The sequence below is a fragment of the Mauremys reevesii genome, linkage group 2 (genome assembly GCF_016161935.1).
Source record: "Mauremys reevesii isolate NIE-2019 linkage group 2, ASM1616193v1, whole genome shotgun sequence".
In the NCBI taxonomy this organism is placed as follows: domain Eukaryota; kingdom Metazoa; phylum Chordata; order Testudines; family Geoemydidae; genus Mauremys; species Mauremys reevesii.
Genome location: NC_052624.1, coordinates 190,873,252 through 190,896,542, shown reverse-complemented (window position 1 = coordinate 190,896,542; position 23,291 = coordinate 190,873,252). Strand labels below are relative to the sequence as shown.

The following is a 23,291-nucleotide window of genomic DNA, read 5'->3' as shown; positions in this document are numbered from 1 at the left end:
CACAACAGTGTTACACTCTTCACTCATATTTAATTTGTGATCCACTATGATCCCCAAATCATATTTCTTCCTAAGCCGTCATTTTCCATTTTGTACGTGTACAACTGATGGTTCCTTCCTAAGTGGAATATTTTACATGTGTCCTTATTGAATTTCATCCTATTTACTTCCAACCATTTCTCCAGATCATTTTGAATTTTAATCCTACTGTCCAAAGTAGTTGCAACACTCCCCCACCCCAGTTTGGTATTGTCCGCAAACTTTATAAGCATACTCTCTATGCCATTATATACATAATTGATGAAGATATTGAACAGAACTGCACCCATAACTGATCCCTGTGTGACCCCACTTGATATGTCCCTCCAGCTTGACTGTGAAGCACTGATAACTACTGTCTTGGAACAGTTTTACAACCAGTTATGTACCCACTTTGTAGTAGCTCCATATAGGTTTTATTTTCCTATTTTGTTTATGAGAAGGTCATATGAGACAGTATCAAAAGCCTTACTAAAGTCAAGATATACTATATCTACCACTTGTTGCTTTGACACAATTTGCTCTTCACAAATCCATGCTGATGGTTACTTACCACATCATTATCTTCTAGGTGTTTGCAAATTGATTGCTTAATTATTTGCTCCATTATCTTTCCGCATACTGAAGTTAAGATGACTGGTCTGTAATTCCCCAGGTTGGTTGTCCTTATTATAGATTTCCACTGTGTTTGCTCTTTTCCAGTCCACGGTCAAAAGAGGTAAGAAACAATAGTTTCATTTCTGGATGGGAAAAATCTTATGTCAATCCCTTGATATTCCAGAGACTAGTGCTATTTAAATATTAGAGATAAATTAGTAAATTCCCCTCTTTACACAAAAATCTAAATTTTGTGCCTTACTCACATACAAGTATCCCTTTAAATAGAAGTTGATTCACATTTGAACAATGAGATATGGTAATGAAACAAAATCATGGTAGAAGATTCCCTTGGTAATTAACTGCATATGTATAATTAACATATTTACTAGTAGAGGTGGGCAAACACTTCAAAAATTTTACTAGAATATTCATTCAATTTTTTTAAACAAATTTGATATAATTGAGTACACACTCTCCAAGTTTGCTTTCAGACAATATGCTAAAGGACCAGATTATCATCATGAAAGATGACAGAAACATCATATTTTAAGTAGAAAATATCTTTCAGTCAGGGAGCAGAATTATACCATGTAACTTTTGTCCAACCAAAGCTTGAATTTTGAGATGCTGGGCACTTGTAATGGTCTGATCACAGACAAGCAACAGACCAGAAATTATTTGGAGAAATAATCTATCAAAGAATTTTAGGCAATTTTTCAAACAAATAAATTTAAATGCAAACTGTTCAAGGACAATTTAATGCAAAATATGTGTTTAAGTTTTCAATATAAATGATTTGTTGTGAATTATTAATTATTGACTCTGCAGTGATCTATCCAGAGGTATTTTAAAATATACTGTTACTGACATAGGGGCTGCTCTACAGCGCTTTCTCTAGTGTTCTTTTATCACATTTAAAAAGAGTAGCTTATCAAAGAGTTAAAGGAATTAAATGAAGCGTCTGATCAAATCTCCTTAGGGGCAGAAGAACCTCAGTGGAAGGAGAGAGATGTATGCATCAAAGGGAGATTGTGGGTATGGATTGGGTGTCTGCAAGTGAACCAATAGGCAAAAAGCTGATAAAGAGTGTTAATGCTGCTTGTAGTGTGAGTATTAACTGATGTGAAGTCCCTTCCACAGCTGCTGCTGAGTAACCTTAGGCATAATGTCAGTAGGAGGAGTGGTCATCAAAGCTGTGCAAGAGGGTAAACCTTCACATAGGATGACTCCAGTTTCCATGATCCTTCCTCACTGGATCTTGAGGTATTGGATGCTTTGCACGTTCCATAGCCCACTACATTATTCTAACTACAGAGGAGAATTATCTGAAAGCTCTGTGAAATGTAACTCATGGAGTTTTCAGTTTCTCATCCCCACCTGCTGATTATTCTAAAGGAAGAGGCTCTGTTTACGTACTGTTACAATATCCCAGCCCAGAGCAAGCCCCAAGTGCACAGAAGTGACTCACTGGTCATCATTCTATTATGTCTGGGTGTAGAGATTGCTGGGCTTTCCCCTTTGTTACTGTTGGTCACCTCTGTCTGTGTCTTCTGTAGCCTAATCATCTGGCGAGGTCACTTAAAAGGTCAATTTTTTTCCAGAGTATTCAAATTCAGCTGTAACTGGTCAGGAATCAAGTTAGCTTCTCTAAGCTAGCCTCTTCAAAGTCTCTTCACCCAGCTACCCACCAAGCCAGTAGCAAAGTCCCAAAGAACTCAATGAAATCATCACATTCTCCTTTCCAGCGTAGCAGGTCCCAGGACTTCTCCCTGAGGACCCTCAGTAGAACACTGCTCAGAGCTACAAACAGGATACAACTGAAGCATCTATCATCCCCTCATTGAGCTTGAGCTTCTCATCCCTCTTAGGCTCCTCTTCAGCTCCCTGTTCCTTGTGGAACATTGGCCCCAGGACTGCCTTCCTAGAGCCTGGCCCCTGGCTTTTGGGCCCTCCACAGGATTTAGCTCCATTCCTGTGGCTCAGGTCTCTAGCCACAACCCAGCCCAATTGCTGTCCTCTACAGCCAGCACTAAACTACTGGGCTTCATCCATTTTTAAAGTCCTACACCCAATACAGGTATGGCCTGGGGGTGGGGTGGGGCTAATTAAACAGGGTTGGCCAGCCGTGAGTGTCCTGCAATTAAAGAAGCAGGTCATCCTGTTATACATACAAATATTTGGGAACAAATTCAGTCCTCAGTTACACTTATCTAGTCGCGTTCTTCCGTCTCCTTCCCCAAGACAAAGAAAAAGTTCTCTGAAACTCAATATGGCATAACCCAGTTGTTGTTATCCTACAATTCAAAGCTATTAAAGCAGGCTGTTGGAATAATTCATAAGCATTCCAACAAAAAATATATGAATAAATAAAACTAAAGCCAATAAATTTACACAACTTAGCAACATAAATTTATCTGTGTTGTGTAGTGGAAGAGATCTAATGTGGGGAAAGAGAAACAGCCTTTGGGTTAATAAGCTGGTGAACCCGGAAGCCCATGCTATCAACAGCAGAAAAAGTATGGTTTTGTCTTGGGAATGTATAATTTGGGGGAAAAGACAAATTTATAGCTGAAGTTTTTATAATTGATTAAGAACTTGAATGACTGGCAGAAAGACATCCATTCAGGGATGAAGATGGTAAATATCTAATATTTAGATATCTGAACTAAAAAGAAAAAAAAGGTACACTGTAACTGTGAGAACTAAAAAAGAGAAAAGCTTATTGGTAAATTCTCCCTCAATCACAGTAGGATGAATCCAGAGTCTGTTGAATTCAGCAGAGTTATTCCAGATTTATACCAGTGTGGCTGAGAAAAGAATTTGATCCTAAAGCAATAAGGAAACTAAACATATATGGGAAGTGGACAGATGGCTGAATAGGTTATGAAGAGTTGAGAAATTCAGTTGGTGGAATATGGATTTTTCATTTAATATTTTTTAAACAAATCTTATGGAATGCAGTTTGATTTAACATTGACCAGAATTTACAGGAAGGGACAAGAGTAAATTTCTTGGGAAAACTAGGAGATACAAATGCCAGGACCATCAACTCATCTTTCCCAGGATATTTTTCTCTCTTCCCTCCCTACCTCCCTTTCCCCCCACACTCTCTCTTCTTTCAAAAGGAATAGACAGTACTGAACACTGAAAACATCCCTGGAATGAAAACACTGAAGAATCATGAAACAGAATTAAAAAACAACCAAACAAAAAACCCTACTACAAGAAGGGTATTACATGGATATTTGTTGCAATACCTATCAAATTCTCACAAGACCTTGATTCAAAGTTGGGGGTGGGGGGGAAGCAATTAAATAGCCCAGGTTCTTAGAAAGGAGTGTTGGACAGTTCTTAAAGAATATATATAGCTTAGGTTTACCACCCATTTCAAATTCAGAAAAGGGAATTTCTACCACTTATGAGTGGAAAAGTTCTCTGCTTTTCTACAGAGTAGAGGAAGGAAAGAGTACTCTTCTATACCTGCCTGAAGAATGCACTTATTAAGGTAAGAGAGGGTAAATGGAGGCCCAGATTCTGTTAACTAAGATTTGGGTTGGAGTAGATTCTTATGGACATGAAAACATGTAAAAATGGAATTGCTGACACAGATTTAACTTCCAACAACACCCCTATAATTATTATTTAATATGTAAATATCAGATGCCTTGATCAATACTGGGGCCTTATTGTGCTATCTACACATATAAAGACATGGTCCTAGCTTTGAAAAGTATTTCTTAAAGTAGATGGAAAGGAAATTGTTCTTAAAATGGGTTTTTTTGCCACAACCCACAGTAGTAATGGGCAGCAGGTACAATTCTCTTCTGTCACTGTACTTGTAAAACAGATGGTCAAGAGCAAAAATAATTAATTTTTGTTTTAAACACATACAAGTGGTAAAATAATTGTGGATAATTTAGAATAACCATTTCCCAGAGATTACATAATCAATAAAGGAATGAGTGTCTGTTGTGAGGTTTTTCTGTTTTTTTTTTTTTTAATTTTTTAACCTGGCTTAATACATTAATGATGTATCATGTTGCATTACATTGCCTATAATGCTATAGTACAGTGTGTCAAATTTAGATAATAACTTGTCACATTATAAATTACCACAAGGCAATTTAAACACAATATGAACAGATGCAGCCTCCCCTCTTCTTCATAGTCCACACTCCATCCAAGATACAGATATTTATAAAACTGAGAATATGTAACAGAAGGATAAGGAATGATCTTTTTTGCTCCTCAGCCCATTATTTTGTTATGCCTAATATCTTACAATCCCAGATCTCTCTCTTCAAAACCAGGAAGATTTACTGGCCCTTATTTATTCTTGGCTATGGATACAATGATGGTTTGTACCAATAGGGCTGTGTATGAAAAGAAAAGTAGGCTAGCACAACTGCCCAACATTCAGAGGCTTTATTTTCCTGGGGATTCCTTAGAACTTTTCTTTCAGTTTCAGTCTGCACCTGAAAGGGTTTTGCTTTGGATTTCTGCAAAAACTTAAACACACAATGCAGTCTAAATTTCACACTTTGGAGGCCTGATTCTCAGTGTAGTTCCATTGATTTTATTTCACTCAATGGAGTCACTCAGGCTTAAAACTGGTGTGAAATACTCAGGCCCTTGCATTTTAAACCCTGCAAAAACGAGTATTTTTCACATGGTTTCCAAGTTGGACTGTAAAAATCAGGTCAGGTTTGCTGAAAGGGTTGTGAACTTTAGCCAAGCTGGCCTGAGTTTCAAGTATGTAACGGAAATTCAAATAGACAAGTTCCACTTGTTTTTTGTTCTAGATATGAATATTTTACACCGGTATGGTGGTTAAACAAAGGTAGAAAATATATGATTATGTCTCCAGCTAAAACTCATATGAAATATAATTGTGTTTCTGCTGTGAGATATAATTTCACTCAGCCATCTGCGTGGGCTGTGAGTTTGCTATCCCCAAGTGTTGTGCTTCTCTCTCTCTCCTACTAAAGGAATCATTTTAGTCTCAAAACTAATGAGATAATAATACTGGGACAAATTGTACAGCCAGTTACATCTATGCTATCCCCTCGGAGGGTATTTGTGTATTTTGGTAGAGCATTTTTTTTTCCTTCTCAACAGATGGCAAGTCATTTTAATTATCAGTTTACACCCTGAAACCTCTTTAGCCTCATCCAGTTGCCCTTTCAAGGGCTACCAAGCAACAAATACATTCATCCAGCTTGGTCTGAGGACAATCTGAGACTTTTTAAAACCATAACAACAACTTATCCACTTGGGGTAGAATTTACCCTCTTGTTTCTCCATGGAGGCAGCCAATTATTCAGGAATCAGTGTCTACTACAAACCACACTAATTGTACCACAATCACCTGCTTTCCTCTTTATCCCTTCACCTCCCTTATTACCCTGTTACTGCAGTTCTCTTAAAAACAGAATGCAAGTAGTTCCAAATATGTGTACTGTAATTGATTTCAATAGGAATTATTCATACCTTCATTGGAAGAACAGAGTCATGTGGGTAGAGGAACATGACATCAAGTAGTATTTCTGACACTTATTTGGATGATGTTTTCTTCAGGAATGTTTTTGAGTCACTTTTGACCAGAGACATCGAGAAGCTTAGGTTTCTATCTATAAACAATCATGTCAACACAATTCCATTTTTGTAAAAAAAACAACAAAAAAAAACAACTTCTAAATGGTCCCCCCGACCCCCTTCCATTCCAATGTTTGAAATTTAACATGAAATGGAGTCTTCCAGACAGCTCTATTTAAACTTCACTCTCTTTCCCTCTTAGGGCAGCTCAGATCAACAACCCGTGTCAGCATGACTCCCCACCACACACTATGGATGATGGCATCAGACTCACCTTGAAAAACCTCTGACCTATATATACTAATTAAAACAGAAAACGTCACAGGTCTCATGAAGTGAGCATCTTCCACCCATGCCATAGTGAGATAACTGCACATTAGAGATATGAGAGTAGTATTAAAATTGTTAAATAATTTGACTGAAAACTATTGTTCAAGACATTTAGCTAGCTACTTAGCCATATCTGATCAGCTTTCATGGAAAATGTGTTTCTTCTCCATTTGCCAACCCATCGCCCTTCTCTTTGTCCAGTCTTGATTTGGGAAACAATGGTGGTATTGTGTTGATCCTTACTCTCGGCTGAAATCTCATCTTTTCCATAGTGAGTGAAAGGCAGTAGAATGTAATGCCAGTCTGCTGAGAAAACATAATAAAAAACAGAAGCAATCAACTGGCATAAACTGGATTTGTTTGAACTAAAAATAATTAAGTAGATATTTGAATACGACAGTTAATATTTCCAATTCATTTTTTCAATCTTCCAATAAGCCATCAAACATGCCAAAGAAAACCAAGAATTGTAAAGACATCTATTGATCTGCTACTAAGTAACCTACAAATCTTCCTCCATACAAAACTGAGGGGCAAGATTCACTAATGATGGCGTATGGAGGCATAAATCATACATTCTTGTGCCGACTAAGTCCTTTTCATGGACACAAATTCACATTCCATATGGCCTGGCACTAGAATGTGCTTATTGTACATAATATTTTAGGATCTGTAAGTCAGAGCAGTGTCATCGGTTTTATTTTTTAACACTGCTGCTTATTTTTCATGCTTTCTGATGTGCAGAATAAATGCTTCTGATGAGTAAACCACTGTCAAAAGCAACTTTTTTCTCTATAGGTGTCCTCTGTACCGAATTAACAAAAAGCAGGTTTGCCATTGGTAATGCCTTTGAAAGATATGTACCACTTCATGTTACTACTCAGGACTTCATAATAGCCAAACTCGCTTGCTTGAGCTCCATGCAATTCTTCCTTTATCCTAGGTTTTTCACTAAAGCCAATGAATTCCTGGGCTTCATGTGTTGACTTGCACTTACATGGCTGAAGAATGGTGACAATATCCAATCTACTGATCTGAGGTTTTATTGTGTTGGAATTTTATCATAGATGTCAAACTCTCTCCACTGCCAGCTCTCTGGCCAGAATTCTGCATGATGCTGTTCATTCTCATTGGAGTTCAGATTTTACTCATGAACTTCCAGTTCCCCATATGATTTCTCATGGTGTGTTTTCCAAATCCTGCTGCCAGGTAGCATACTCTAGCGCAAAAGATTTTTTTTTCTCTCTTTCCAATCACATGCTAAATCTCCAACCCAGCTTGCCCAAACACACACGGGAGGGCTGTGGTGATTCATTTGTAAGTCCTTGTCATTTTCTAGTTGACCCCACTGAAGTTAATCATATAGCACTACACAGACCTGCAGCTTTGTGACCCATGTCAGGTCATTTAGTGTTTTCAAGAAACCTCTAATTTATTCTTGAAAAAGAGCAAAGATATTTGTTCCTGTTTTATTCCACAACTGGAAATATAATCAATCGCTGCTAAAGACTTCTGTTATTATTAATTTTCAACATTAAAAAGAAATTGTGATTTTTTTTCTTATCCAGTTTGTATTTTTTCTTCCTCCTTTCATTACTCATTTGGGAATTCTATTAGGCTTTCCTTACGAATCAACAGCTTGTTCAACTTATGCAACTGACGCATAGCTTCAGCAGAGCTAACATGCTTTCCTAAACAATCTTAGTTGTCTATGTACAGTGAGCTATCAGTTATTTTTCCCCATTTGCTCACCTTAATGCATTTTCCTAGCCAAGGGAACTTGGTCATCATTTGTGATTTGGGTAGACCAAACAAACAAAATGTAATTAATTTACTCTACTTAACCAAAAATCCAAGGAGAAGAAGAATTAGTGAAGTAACACAATCTGACTAGTGCCTTAGGTACACTGCCACAAAAGTGCCCCATTCAATTCCACTGATCTACATGGTTTCCAGATGACCTGAAATGAAATAGTGGGAAGGAACAAAATTCAAGTGTGATGATGAAAAATGTTATCCCTGATACAGATTCTGATACAAGGAATTTCTGCATTTTTTTTCCTTTTCATGGAGGAGCCACAAAGAGCTTAACTCTCCTCTGTCATAGGAACAGCATAGTCACACCCTGTAGAAATTTTCCATACTATAAACTACTTAATATATCCTGACTGCTTGCACTCAACTATAGAGCCCAGGGCCTCTTGCTATGGGGTGCCTACATCTCACAGGACTCCAAGAAATCCAAGGTAACCACACAGCCAGAAACACAACCTCCCTCCTTCCAAATATTTGGATCATTCAGAGAAATAGAACCACTGCCTCATTATCCTTCCCATAATGATAAGAGAGAGTAGAGTATATAGGAATCCTAGGCCTGGTCTACACTACGGGGTTATGTCAAATTTAGCCGTGTTAGGTCAATTTAAAAAGGACTGCGTCCACACAACCAACCCCGTTCCATCGACCTAAAGGGCTCTTAAAATCGACTTCTGTACTCCTCCCTGATGAGGGGAGTAGTAAATTGACCTTGCTGGGTTGAATTTGGGGTGGTGTATATGAAAATCGACGGTATTGGCCTCCGGGAGCTATCCCAAATGCTCCATTGTGACCGCTCTGGACAGCACTCTCAACTCAGATGCACTAGCCAGGTACACAGGAAAAGCTCCGGGAACTTTTGAATTTAATTTCCTGTTTGGTCAGCATGGTGAACTCAGCAGCGCTCAGCAGCACAGGTGACTATACATTCCCCCCAGAATTGTAGAGCGTAGAATGTTTCTACACTCTCCCTATCATCTCCGTCCCTGAGATTATCGCAGATTAGAAGGTGGAAAAAAACGCACTCACGATGACATGTTTTCTGAGCTCATGCAGTCTCCCCGCACTGATAGGGCACAGCTTAATGCATGGAGGCATTCAGTGGCAGAGGCCAGGACAGAATTAAGTGAGCGCGAAGAACGGAGGCAGGATGCAATGCTGAGGCTAATGGAGGAGCAAACGTACATGATGAAGCATCTGTTGGAGCTGCAGGAAAGCCAACAAGAGCACAGACCCCCGCTGCATCCACTGTATAACTGACTACCCTCCTCCCTATGTACCATAGCCTCCTAACCAAAATGCCCAAGCTTCATGAACGGATCCCCTGAGCAGGAGAGAAGAGTTGCAGTAGAAGTGGTGGATGAGGACGGTTAGCAGTCCTACTGCACCATCTGCTGCCAGCAGCACCCAGGAGGACCAGAACGGATCCCCCCGAGCTTGTCGCTGGGGAGCTGGAGAGCAGAGTTGCAGCAGAAGCAGTGGAGCTGTACACCATGCCCTGGAAGTTGTTAGGAGCAGGTCAGGGAAGACGTTCCCAGAACCCCCGGCCAAGCTACATGTCCAAAGAGGACAGTTAGCAGTCCTACTGCACCATCTGCTGCGAAGGCAAGGAGCTGCTTCTGTGTAGCAATGCCAGCTGCTGCAGGTGCTTCTGTCTTGGATGCTTGGAGATCCGGGTAGGGCAAGGTACCTCAGCCAAGGCAAAAGAACAAGAGCCCTGGAGCTGTTACATGTGTCAACCACAGAAGTGCTATGGGGTGTTACAGCGCCAACCGGACTGGAATGTACGGCTGCAAGACTTCCTCACCAGCGACAAAGGACAGGAATATGATGCACCTAAAATCTAAAAAGGCCCGCACATTTCCCAGAGTCACTACCCTTGATAAGAGAACATCAATGATTGCATAGGCTACTTGGATTACAGCAGCTCCCACAATAGACTTGTCCATAACAGCAGCAGTGACGGTGAGCTGAGCAGGTTCCATGTTTGCCATGGTATAGTGTTTGCACAGGTAACCCAGGAAAAAAGATGTAAAACAATTGTCTGACGTTGCTTTCACAGAGGGAGGGGCGACTGACGACGTGTACCCAAAACCACCCACGACAATGTTTTTGCCCCATCAGGCATTTGGAGCTTAACCCAGAATTCCATTGAGTGTCGAAGACTGCAGGAACTGTGGGACAGCTACCCACAGTGCACCGCTCCGTAAGTCAATGCTAGCCACAGTAGTGAGGACGCACTCCGTCAACTTAATGCGCTTAGTGTGGACATACACAATCGACTGTATAAAATCAATTTCTAAAAATCGACTTTTATAAAATCGACCTAATTTCGTAGTGTAGACATACCCTAGTGTCAGACATTGTCCATGTCTTCTGATGAGGGGAATCTACCACCCATTCTACATGCAGTATTCAGTTCAGAAGAAACTTCCATTTTATGCTAGTGACCTTGTAAACTACCAAACAACATCTAATCTCCCTTAAGTAACCAATCTGAGAAGCTGGCAAATTATCTGCCAACTCTCTGTTCCTGAACATATATAAATATTTTGTGCATTGTATTGTGTGTGCATTATATATGCATGCACAATACTATATATATATATATATATATATATATATATATATATATATATATATATATATATATATATAAATTATAAATAAACATAAAAACTCACACCAAAGTACCTAGGTCACAAACAACAATTAACAGTTAAATAGTTAACTTTATTGCGAGGGTCATAGTGTTCATACATTCATTTTGTATTTACATACTTTTGTTGAAACCCCCCACCTTCTATTTCTGAAGTGCTGAAAGTTTGGTTGCGTCTCAACATAAGCAACTGCAGTTATCACTTTGATTAAGTTTCAAGAATGAGCACCACAAGCAAGGAGGAGGAAAACAGACCACGGGAGATTACTTGGGGCTCAGGTGAATACACAGAGAGCTCTTCATCTCTAGATCAGTAGTTCAAAATATATATAGTGCTGCTTGGTCTGGCTGAAAATTGTTTTTGTCACAATGTCCATTTGAGGGCACAGGAGTTGATGGCCTCAGACTAGTTCCTGGTGGACAGATATGCACATCTCACAAAAAAAATAAACCTGTACAATTGCCCCTAATTGGCTTCCTTCCTGGCAGTTTCTCCAGAAAGGCCAAGGATTGAATAGGTACAGAGATTAAACTACCCTCTAATCTCTGGAGGTGCTCAATCCAGATCAGAGGATAAAGCAGGTGGTTCAGTGAAAAGGAACTTGCGTTGGTGGTGCAGTCCAGGCTGTGTAAGGAACTGCAACATGCTGTACCTCTTCTGTGGATAATTAAGCCTTTAGTTTCCAGTGCTGTGTCAGTCTCACTGGCACTAACTTTCACTTAAAAAAACAAACATGAAAGAAGGAAGTGGGGGCAAAAGAACTACTTTTTGCAGTGCAATGAACTATTTTAGTCTCCACAAAACCCCTCTTATTTACAGCTGAACAAATAATTCAACCCCAGATTATTGTAGTGACCTGACTGTTACAATAGATCTTCTTTCCTTCTCTCTCTCTAAACATTTCTGAGCACAGGAAATAACAATAGTGCAGCAAGGTTCTACCCTAACATTTAAAACACATCTTTCACTAAGGCCTCTCTATATAGCCAGCTTGGACATGCTTTCCTGAATGAATCACTCAAGACACAGAGTGGCCATGTCTACTCTTTTATTCCCTGAAATAATGTAATTAAAACAGAACAGAATCTTTTCTGAACTAAATAAATTCCCTTCCCAGAAGTGATAGTTCTTCATGTTACTGAGATGGTGAAAGGGAAATATAATTAATCTACTGCCCTTGTATCAAGACCAATAAAAATTGAGCAATAAAATATAATCTGATTCTGCCATTAGCTCAAATGAATTTTTCATCACCTGTTAGAAACTAAATCATAAATTATTTTTCAACAGCTTTTTAATGAGATGAAAGATAATCAGGGTCTGCAATAAAGTGCTGCAGTATCCAATTTGAATAATCACTCCATTTTATGTGAAAAATGAGACCTTTGCATTTCTCTTTGGAAACAGACAAAATTATTGTTTAAGACCTGTGAGAATTAATGATAAGGTGACCTGATGAGAAACAAACCTGAACGTACTCAAGCACTGCCCTCTCCTGGGCTTGTTTTCAAGTCCAAGGATGTCAATGACAGTCATTCTATTGACTCCCTTAGGCTTTGGATCAGGCCCTTTGTTAACACTAGAGTAGAAGCAGATAAATCAACTCAATTGTCACATTGTTTATATCAAGACTTTCACAGGCAGTGAAGGTTAATCACAAACTTCCCTGTTAGGAATTTGCATAAACATGTCATATTGGTCAGCACCTTGTTGTCTGTGCTTGTTGTTAACAACAAAGCAACTGCTTATCTACACATATTCACACGTCCTTATCTCATTGCCTGTCAGCATTCCCTGTTGTATGTTAAGCCTTAAATACCCTGAATTCCCAAATTATCTCAAAAGCCCCCTGTAATATTTACCTTATTGACCCTAATCCTTTTTTCAGGGGAGCATGCACAAAATAAACAGAAGATCTTTTACAAATTACAAACAAATTTTGTAATTCTAGCTGCCATGTGCTGAACTCAATCACACATTGCATCCATTTTCACATCTGTCAGCTGTTTATTTAGATTAATAACTCTTTGAAATAAGGACCTTGACTTCATTCTGGTCTGTGAAATGCTTAGCTTAGCTCTTGGTGCTGTATTAGTAATCAAAAACCACCACCACCACCACAACCACAACCTGCCAACATCAGAATGGAATGTCAGAGCATCCAGATGTAACTGTCACCGAAAGCTGCTTGGGGTGGGGGTAGTTTTTTTAATTAATATTTTCTCTTCTTCTCCCCTACCCCATTCTCCAAGCAAGAATTTCAAAAAACAAACCCACTACCCCTCGCAGTCTTCCACTCTGAACTCTCCTCTAAAATGCATTCACATTTGGCTCCCCTAGCTTCAAAGGCTGTCATCACTTTCTTACCACCCAATAATTAGCAGCAGAAATTAGAATAATTTTGAAGTGAATAATACCTTCTATTTAAAGTGTTTTTCAAAATTTTATAGGGCAGAGCCACAGGTAGTGTAAATTGGCTTAGTTCCATTGACTTCAACAAAGCTGCATTGATTTATAATCAGCTGTGTCTTTAACCTCACAACACTTTTCTGTGAAAAAAGGTAATCCCCCCCCACCCACACACACCCCCTCCACACACATTTTTCAAAAGGGAAAATGGAGTTAGACAGATTAACACCTGATTTTCAATCCATATTCTCCACATACATGTGCCTGAAGTTTTTTACACGCACGCCTGAGCTTTTCAGTTGCAGACTCATGCATGCTTCTTTCAATAATTCTAATGCTTTCAAGCACTAGTAGTAAGTATTATAGATTGCACACACATACTCCTTGTGCACTCACATAGATGTCAGAACTGTTCAGGTGTTCATGCAAGTGTGTGCAAAATGTATGTGGAATGTGGATACATCATTTTTCATAGACACAAGTGGAGGCTTGGTAGAATCATAGAATCATAGAATTCAAGATCAGAAGGGACCATTATGATCATCTAGTCTGACCTCCTGCAAGATGCAGGACACATAAGCCGATCCACCCATTCTCAGGTAGAGGCCTGGCTAAACATTTGTCCTGGAAATAGAATGCTGAAGCATGAATTCCAGTCCCCTGTTCTAACTATTTGGTAACACTTCCATCTAGGGAGAGAGTCAAAAAAGTTCCAAACTATGTGGTACCACTATGGTAATTTATAAGTATTCATGGTAAAACTGAAAACAAAAAATAGCTGACTGAGTATTGTTGCAAGCACTGGAATTAATTAAGGGTTAATTTGTATGGCATCAGAGTATTTTTGCAATAAATGGCTTTCACAAGTGATTAAAAGCCAAAGCAAACCTGACGTGGTTGATAATCAGAGCAACCATTTAATACAGGTATACTTTCAACACCGAGAGCACTATCCTTATTACAGGACAAGACTAATAACAATACCTAGCACTTACAGAATGTTTTCATGTTCAAAGCACTCTACAAGTATTATCTAATTAATTCTCAATACTGCTCAGTGGAGCTAATGCAGAGACAGAGACAGAATTAGAACTCAGGGGCTCTTGATTTCCAGGCTTATCCTGAATACAATAGAACATGTCTTTAACTGCATTCCACTACCCATTCCCAAACTGGAACATTTTTTGTTTTAAATGTTCTCTCTCAGGGACTTTTGGGCCATACTTTTTCTGGGACCTTCCAATGACTCTGAGCCTTAATGTTTTGGCGTGGATCTCGAACAATACTTTAGTGAAGCTCCCCTCAACCAGACTCAGACTCCTGTTTTCCATGATCAAAACTATTCTGCAAAAAAACTGACAGTTTTTGATGCACATAAATGAAGGGAGATAAGCCTCAGTACACATGCTATATTTGTTGATAAATTTCAGTGTTGCCAAAAGTACTGATAAAAAGGACAAATGTAAGTGCCAAGTCCACCATTACAGAAATATTTATAAGTACAAGTATGCTGTGGAAATAGTACTTATGTATATGCAGAGGTGCTTTCAATTCCTATATTCCCTGCACTTATCTAGTCAATACACCACTAACACCACCCGCTATAACATGAATTTGGATATAAGCCGGTAAAGCAGTGCTCCGGGGGGGGGGGGGGGGGCAGGGCTGCGCACTCTGGTGGATCAAAGCAAGTTCAATATAATACGGTTTCACCTATAACGCGGTACAATTTTTTGGCTCCCAAGGACAGCGTAATATCGAGGTAGAGGTGTGTATGGACAACTACCTAAATAATATAAGCACATAGTGGAAGAGAAAGAAAGAAAGAAAAATAAAAAGCAGCAATGACATTTTATTCATATACAGAAATAAGCATGGAATAACAATGCAGAAATCTCTATCAAATGTGAATAAAATTATAAAAATCCATATTTTATTTATATATATAAATAAGAGAAATGTATAATTTTATATAATTTATACAATTTCATTTTTAAATCTATGTATGAAAAGGAATTTTATAATTGTATTTACGTTGATAAGAGTTGTTTTTTTCATTGTTATTCCATGTTCATTTCTGTATATGAATAAAATGTCATTGTTGCTTTTTGAGTGTGTGTGTGTGTGTGTATATTCGATTAACATTCTATATTAATTTTATTTTATATTATGTTTTGGAAGATTATTTAAGCTTTAGTTAATATGATTCATGCTTTCTATAGAATATTTGACAGGAGTCTTTAATTGCAAATTTAAATTTACTGTAAATGGTAGAGTGCAAACCTAGAAACCATTTGGTCAGAAAGGCAAACCACCCTAAGATTTTCTTATCAAAGTCTCAGAAATATTCCCTTTTTGAAGCCTTCGAAATAGAAGGCACCAGTCTGATATAGAGATTATCTCTATTTCAAGAAAACAGGCTTTATAAGAACATAAGGATGCTCTCTATTAAGGGTCAAGCGGGAGTGATGCTTAGGGATGGGTTATCAGAGCTGTTAGTAAATATTAAGCCTTTTAGTGCTCTTTTTCTTTTTGTATCTTAACTTCATTCACATATTAATTATTCTCCAAAAATCTCTCTATGGTATTAGCAAAGAGTGTGTTTGAATTCTAAGGCCAGAATGTTGGTTTATAAGCTGTGAGTCACCTATATTCAAGAGTTCCATATGAGTGAGTTTTGGACTATATCCATAATGGCTGATGCCTCCAAATCTGAGGGGAAAAAAAGATTTACAGGAAAGAGATACCCTCAAACAACTAAAAGTGTCTACAGAGGACTGGGTGATTGATAAGTGACATTTGTTATTGCAGATGTTCTCTGTAATAATGAAATGGGGATCCATTAAAAGTTGTTTTGGGGAACTGCCACTTGTCCCATCTGTAGAGCCTATAGATATAGGTATTTCCTTGGTGAGGCACAGGTATAAGTCAAGGTAATAATGCAATGAGCCTACAAACCTCAAGGCATGTTAGACAATAGCTTAGCTAAATTAATTAAGGGATAAGGCTCCAAAAGCATCGGCATTAGCAGCTAACCAAGAGTATCCCTAGATTATAAAATATCACAAGATAGAATGTTGTAATAACTGAACTGGTAATCACAAGATGCTCGTTTTATACCACCTTGGAATGTTTTTAGTCAGGGACATCAACAGATGTCTGACCACAAGAATTCCATGTTAACTAATTGACATATATGCTAATAAATTTGAGATTAAAAGGATTAATGACCTATGGGAGAAGAGCACCCCAACATTAGTAGGGTGAGGAAATACAAATAAGAAAAAGGAGAGAAACTCCTACTGAATATGCATTAGACATAGTGACATCAGCACATTATAAAAGTTGTATCCCAGCTTGAGTGCTTTGGGAAGGAGAGATGTAGCTCTTGGGAGATGCCAGGATGATGACCATTGGTGATGGTGATGATGGTGAGGGGGGAAGATGAGGAAGATGGTAACTTCCATTTCAGGTTGTTTTGCAAGGGATGGTGTAAGTATATGGATGATTAGCTCATTCTGTATTATCTCTCTCTGCCTTGTTGGGTTGGAATGTTTGTGAATTTATTACTAAAACTATTATAAATATAACATGATTTCCTAAGAGTGAGTGTTGCAACTGTGCACATCAGAGCTTCAAACTGAACAGTAATTCAGATAATACTGGGCCTGATCTTTGGACAAGAACCTCCCAAATTTCAAAGTGCTAACTGGGGAAACTGAATCAGTACTATGATCAATATACAATCAGGCATAGTAATAATGACCAAATTAGAATGCCCTTTCAGTTTAGTAAATCATGTAACCTAATATTGAATTAAAGGAAATTCCATAAGTAATGAGTTAAAACAAAAATGTTAGAACATAACACATGGTGAAATTAATCATGGGAGAGTATTTTCCCACAAAATAATGGATTTCTTTGCCTTGTACCCTTAAGAAGACAGAGGTTTGAGGAATTAGGTGGGGAGTATAAAACTTCCAGCATCCCACCAACTGCAGAGGAAAGAGACACAGAGGCCAGCTCTTTTACTTACAACAACGGTGGTAATGTGTCTGTTCTTTTTGTACAGTGGTGTACTAGTTTCTGATTGATAATCTTTGATTACATAATTCCATCTGTGCCCATTTGACAATTTCCAATCATTATTGAACTCAAACACACAACAGAACTATGACCTAAATTATAAAAGTGGGCTTCTTCTGCCCCTCTTCATTGCAAAGAGGAAAACATTAGTTAAACATACAAAAAAAGTCTAGAAATATCCTTATTAAAACTCTTTTTTTTAATAAATACACTAACATCTACAGTCTTTAAAGTTAAGGGAGAACATACATGGTTGGAAAGGTTTTACAGAAGATATTGATTACTCGTAGCTTATGTTTTCACTTAAAAGGTGAAAATCTTTTTTGTCCCACAGATGCTTAAGATGGTAAAAGTTTCTTTTGAGGTTTGTATTTGCAAATATTTTGCATCTACATGCAAGCTTTCATATAATAATTGCCTGATACCATTGTTTTGTAAATAGTAAGTACTGATGTACAAATATAGTAATAATAATGTACACACAGAATAGGGTCATTTCTTGGTATAACTGGTTACTAATGTAAGAAGCTATTTGCATATAAAATATTTATAAGAATTAGGGAATTAATTAGTTATCTGGCAATGCTTAAGCAACTTCCTTTCCAACCCCAAACGACAAGAAGAACCTTTCCAAGGATTGGTATGAAGAAAGGACAATTCCTTCTCTGATGACTATTTAAGTTTCAAGACACTTTTTAACAATTGTTTGAGTTTAAAATACTATGTTGAGAGCTGAAAGAAACTCATACAGGAAATAAGAGTGTTAGGACTCATTTGAAACAGAACTTCAACTCCTATTAAACCTAGAAGGAACTAAAGTGATATCTCACAATATGGACTGAGCATAAGAAAGCATTACAACTCTAACCTTACAGATGTTCTGATAGTTTCCTTCTTCAAGGACAAAAGCAATTATAACCCTGCTGCATACATACTAGCAGACTGTATATTCATGAGCTAAAGATGCTAACAAGACCAACCCACAAAGGTGTTCATCAATTAATGGTGACAGCAGCTGATATTTAAATCCAGACAAGCCCTGAAAGAAGTATGCCTTCCTTCTCCAGTGGAACTATGGAAAAAAGGGTACAAACTGGCCTGGACATGTCAGCAAATAAGGGCAGACTCGGGGATGGATTTTAAGTGGCAGGTTGCAAATTCTATTACATTTAACACAGGGGAGAGTTGCTGTCTGTCTTGTCACCCATGCTCTCATCTACCACAAATTTTACATCATTTTACTGGGGGTTATAAATGTCTTACCATAGAACCCATAGCCTACCCCATGCCTCAGTTTTCTCGTCTGAATCCTATCACCTCTGCCCCCCACAAGGGGGACAACAGGTACTAAATGGGGGAAACTCAGCCATCAGAGGCCACAAATTTTCCCTTTATCCCATGAGCACAAGGCCCATCAGCAAAATCCCAGGTCATTTATTTCAGGGGAACGGTGCCTTTTAGCCTTTTACCCGCCCTGGAAACTGCCACTGGGGGGTGCCAGCAACTATTAGACTGAACTATTCCTCTGAATTGAAATACACTCACATATACTTTATTACTCTCACACCCTTATACTGTCTCACACTTTTATTACACTCATATGGTTATCCTCTTACCCTGAAGCAGTTTAATACACTCATACTCTCAGCACTCATGTAAGCCCTGCTGGATCATCTCATCTCTACAAGCAGAAGCAGCAACAAGGCAGGAAGAATACAAGCTGGCAGCCATCTTTCCGTTCAGCCCCATTTCTGCAGTATGATGACATCACAGACTTCATCATCATTAGTGGGACGGAATTTGCTAAAGCACTGCTAAGGTATTAAATTTAACTTTTTCATGTAATGATTTTGAAAGGATATTGAAAGGATATTGTAATTTAAGGTATTAACAGCTTCTGCTGTTAAACACATGACTGTTTGAACTACGTGTTCCTGGAAAGGAAACATAAGCTAGCCTTGGTCAACAGAGAGAAATAGCGGGATTTAATTTGAAGTTAAGATTCTTAATGTTCATTAATGTTTATGTCTCAGGACTACTTCTTGAACAATTTATTTTAAGTAACTGAGTTAAAACAAACAAAAAAATCCCTACCTTTCAGTTTCATAAGACTTAGTTAAGATCACTTATATCTGCCCATTTATAAACTGATTTATCATGGATAATAGAAACAGAATTCACCAGTCCTTAAATGAAATTCACTTGCCTATCTATAAACTGTTTTGGTTATCTAGGATACACTAAAAATATGACTCAGTGTTGATTTGGGGAATTATATACTTTGATTTTAGTTTACCTATAAAAGAAAGACCTCACTAAAGCAGACCCACTTTTGAGGTGTAACCTCTATTGAAAACTCTCCACAAAGAGACAGACAGAAGAGATGGTAACTGAAGTAATTATTTATTGCTTATGTTGTGTTTTTTTATGTTGAGTTTCTCTTTTTTAATTAAAAAATTCTGTTTTTAATTACACTTTTGGGCTTGTCTTAATCATGGAGTTCCCTAAGGCAAGGCAAAGAACCACATGACTAAACTAGTCGGAGTCACATTTCTGAATTGGCATTAAGAGACAGTTGAGATTTGGCCTACCATTTCTTGTTTTTCTAGACCAATGGTTCTCAAAGCCAGTCTGCCACTTGTGCAGAGAAAGTCCCTAGTGGGCCAGGCCAGTTTGTTTACCTGCCGTGTCTGCAGGTTCAGCTGATCGCGGCTCCTACTGGCCGTGGTTTGCCGCTCCAGGCCAATGGGGGCTGCAGGAAGCAGTGCGGGCCAAGGGATTTGCTGTCCACTCTTCCCACAGCCCCCATTGGCCTGTAGCGGCGAACCAAGGCCAGTAGAAGCTGTGATCGGCCGAACCTGCAGACGCCGCAGATAAACAAACAGGCCTGGCCTGCCAGGGGCTTTTCCTGAATGTAACCATGAGGGACTCACCGCTGTGGCACCTCCTGCTGGTGTCCTGGGAATTAGCTCTTTTTCCAGCCTTTGGAGCACCCTCTGCAGGCCGGTGTCCCACTGTTGTTGGCCCCCCATGTCCCTCCCAGGACCCAGTGCCCCTTATCTTTGGGGTGCTGCCCCCTGGCAATACTCCCACAGTCTCAGAGTCTCCCCACACAAGGGAACCCCCAACCCTCTATCCCCACCTTGCCTCAGTTGTGGGCTACTGCCAGTCACCATCTAGCCCCCACTCACTGTGGCAGACGGCAGTGTACAAGCCACTCACCACAGGCAAGGGGGGGTTGGACCTGCTGCCTCTGCCTACCTGTGGGCTGCCCCTTGCAACCCCAGTACCTAATTGGCCTTACCCTAGGGGGGATTCCAGGCCAGAGCTCCCCAACTCCCTGGGCCTTCCCCCAGCCCTGCTTCAGCTCAGGTACCTTGTTACGCTCTCAACAGCCAGGTCCCACCCCTCTCAACAGGCTAGAGAGAGAATCTGTCTGTGCTCCTGGCCACTACCCTCTTATAAGGGCCAGCTGAGTCTGTTTGGGATGTGGCCCCAGCTGCAGCTGCTTCCCAATCAGCCCAGCTTTTCCCCTTTCCCCAGCCCTCTCCAGGGCTGTTTTAATCCCTTTAAGGCTGGAGCAGGTAACCACCCCGCTACACTGAACAAGCGGCAGACCGGCTTTGAGAACCACTGCTCTAGACCACACATTTTTGAGTAATTTGAGTATTTGGTAATCAACATCCCTTTTTGCCCCACATCATGGTGTTCAATGCATGTCATGATTTAGCCAACATATCTGGTCTCTGTCAAAGTGGTGTCTAATAACCTTACTACACACTTTTAATTAAAAACTACAGTAAATTAAAATTAACAGTTGAGTTTTTCCAGTAAGGAAATAGTGTTCCCCAGAACAGGCATTTATCATTTTTCATCTTGCCATTCATGAAAATAGAAGACGGACATGTGATTATGCTCCCTTCCTTATTTTTCTTGGCCCAAATTGAGGACTGTTCCAACTGTTCCTGCTTAGAACATGTACATGTTCTCAAATTGTTAAAAGTGAATGACACATTGAGAATGTTGCCACATAGTTAACATTCAAATAATGATTCCCCGTATCGACTTGAAATGGAAGTTTGATATTTGATAAAGGGTGTAGGTTTTTTGGTTGGTAATATCCATACTTTGGTGACATCAACACCACAAAAATAGCTGAACAATACTTATCTACCTGAGTCAAAAACAACTTAGGGTCTTGTATTGGCACCATCTCTGAAAGTTTCTTGCTGAGTACTGGATTTAATAATAATGGTAATATATGTATGTTAAATGGATATCACCTTCATTTACGTAAATAGCTCTTTAATTATTAAGTGGGCCTTTAACCTAAAATCTTCAAGTGCACATAATATTCATTGCCTCAATACATCATGCAAATATTTTCCTGTGCACTGAAAAGAAAAATATAATTTTAGACAAATCATGGCATTGTGCTATGGGGGCGTTTGGCAGTGAGTGTAGCTATATTTTGACTGGACTGTATTCTCTAAGTCCTCTTTTGCAAAACAGGAATTCAACCATAAATAGTTATTTCAAATATTCACATTGTTTAAAAAATATAAATTTCATTTTTAATTTCTGATATGTTGGAAGATTAAACAGACCACTCAGTGTGATACCTCTTTGCTTCAAATGCCATGATGCAATCCAATGATCCATTATATTTCCTGACATTACACTACAGTGTGTCATTCTGTTAGTTCTCAGATAAACGGAAGTGACAGTGTTCAGTCCAAATTAATTTGGTGATCTCAAGCGAGACAAATATTTTGCAAAAAGCAAGCATTTAGTTACAGTTGGGAAGGAGGAACCATGCAAACAGTAACCACTCTATGAATGTTTCCATATATAGAATTTTTTGCCTCCATTCAATCTCCAAAATACATATTTTAACAAGGAAAAAAATAAACAAACTTACCAGGTTAGCAAAAGTTTCAAAAACTATTGCTAATATTGGAACCTAGTTTGGTTGCCCTTTTATATTCTTGTGCCACGAGTAGGCATTATTATATTCAGAGCATTACAAACATACTTATAGAGAATATACAATTTCATATTGTGCAACAAAGGGTTCACTGCACTCATTTGAGCTGATCTGAATTTATATTTATTTCTGAATAAACTCAAGTAAACTAGAATGTACACCAAAGCTGTAAAATACTAGCAGTTAATCAGTTCAACGTTTCTAATGCTATAATTTCTGATGCAGCAGTCAAATTGCGATGGTTTAAGAATCTAATTGGAAAAGACAATGAGGAATCCTTGTGGCACCTTAGAGACTAACAAATGTATTTGTTAGAACTACAAAAAGTAATTTTCCCTCTGTTGATATTCACCCCTTCTTGTCAACTGTTGGAAATGGGCCACATCCACCCTAATTGAATCAGCCTCATTAGTGCTGACCCCCCACTCCGAAAGACAACTCCTATCTTTTCATGTGCTGTATATTTATACCTGCCTACTGTATTTTCCACTCCATGCATCTGATGAAGTGGGTTATAGTCCACAAAAGCTTATGCCCAAATAAATTTGTTAATCTCTAAGGTGCCACAAGGACTCCTCATTGTTTTTGCTGATGCAGACTAACACGGCTACCCCTCTGTAATTAGAAAAGAAAGATGGTCATCATCATCATCACCACTCCCATAACCACATTGCTCATCAATGATGGTGCCCCAACCACCAATCAGCCAATTGTCTCCACCCCGATGATTGTGTGTCAGTGTTTGAGTCTCCGTGAAGTCCATTCCTGTC

At 38.9% G+C, this 23,291-nt stretch overlaps 1 long non-coding RNA gene across 1 annotated transcript in view; it reads right to left on the bottom strand.

Annotated features, from left to right (window-relative positions):
• LOC120399093 overlaps window positions 1-19,270 on the bottom strand; it is a 36,146-nt gene extending 16,876 nt beyond the window's left edge. The window contains exons 1-4 of the long non-coding RNA XR_005594956.1: window positions 19,151-19,270; window positions 6,509-6,870; window positions 6,130-6,269; window positions 593-779 (exon numbers count right to left, since the gene is read on the bottom strand). This is a non-coding gene — a long non-coding RNA (uncharacterized LOC120399093). The remainder of the gene's footprint in view (window positions 1-592; window positions 780-6,129; window positions 6,270-6,508; window positions 6,871-19,150) is intronic.
• Between the last annotated feature and the right edge of the window lie 4,021 nt (window positions 19,271-23,291).